The following is a 1,069-nucleotide window of genomic DNA, read 5'->3' on the forward strand; positions in this document are numbered from 1 at the left end:
AATATATCTATACAGTAACTTGAAAATATAAGGAACGTGTACACAGCCTGAAAAATTCTTTCTCTTTCTCTTTTATAAAACTACTCCCTATTTAAATAGGGAGTCATACCTGAGTAATCGATTGATTTATGAGATGCTGCAGATAAGTGTCCATGACTCAGTGAACTCTAGATCTGATATTCAACAACTCAGCAGATTCTATTACCCCCTATTGAAAATGAACCAACTAACAAGAAGTGGAAGATGAAATGAGATCAACTTTAATTTTCTAAACCCCTCTCAATTTCACTCTTGATTTCTCAATACATCACACGCGTGGGTACGCCTATGTCTTTTTACCTTTTTCACCTTGTTTCATTTCCCGATCTGCTGTTTCTTTAATTTCACCTCCGTCTGTCGGCATATCGTCGTATCGGTTGCACTGTTGTTGTCCCCGCTTTTAAATCAATTATAACACGATTTTATCATTAAATATTGGAGAATGGATTTGAGATTTCATGGAGTGATTTTGGGAGGATACATTTGTCTAGTTTGTAAGTACTCTGTACGTTTATGTATAACATATATCTTGTTTTTACTATGTAGTTTTATAAAAGAGAAAGAGAAATAATTTTTCAGGCTGTGTACACGTTCCTTATATTTTCAAGTTACTGTATAGATATATTATACCACACCATCTTTTTCTTGTGATATTTTTCTAGTCGACAACTCATAATGTAGCTCGTGTTTGCTCTTTTATTTACATTTATTTTTGGTGTTCAAAATTGTCTTCTCATAACTTTTGTAGAGCCCTGAAGATGGAAAAATACATTTCCGAAACGTCGGCGAACTGACAGAGTATCATTCTCCTGCTTACTTTTGATCCTTACACCACCAACCTATTTTGAATGAAATTTTTGGATCACTACTTCAGATTTGTGTTATACTTTAGCATCCGAAATCGATGTATTTTCAAGAAAACATCATGATTCAGACCAAATTGATCCTCATCTTGGGCCAAATTTGGTTTCACAATTCAAGTCAGAAAATGTCCACATACAGTATGTATTCCCTAATTTGTTCAAGCTTC

General features: G+C 34.1%; 1 long non-coding RNA gene across 1 annotated transcript; it reads left to right on the forward strand.

Annotated features, from left to right (window-relative positions):
* The first annotated feature begins 417 nt into the window (after positions 1–417).
* On the forward strand, positions 418–829 carry LOC123308737. The gene is made up of 2 exons (XR_006537157.1): positions 418–533; positions 788–829. It is a non-coding gene; the product is annotated as an uncharacterized LOC123308737 (long non-coding RNA).
* The last annotated feature ends 240 nt before the right edge of the window (positions 830–1,069 follow it).

The sequence above is a fragment of the Coccinella septempunctata genome, chromosome 2, assembly GCF_907165205.1.
Source record: "Coccinella septempunctata chromosome 2, icCocSept1.1, whole genome shotgun sequence".
Classification (NCBI taxonomy): domain Eukaryota; kingdom Metazoa; phylum Arthropoda; class Insecta; order Coleoptera; family Coccinellidae; genus Coccinella; species Coccinella septempunctata.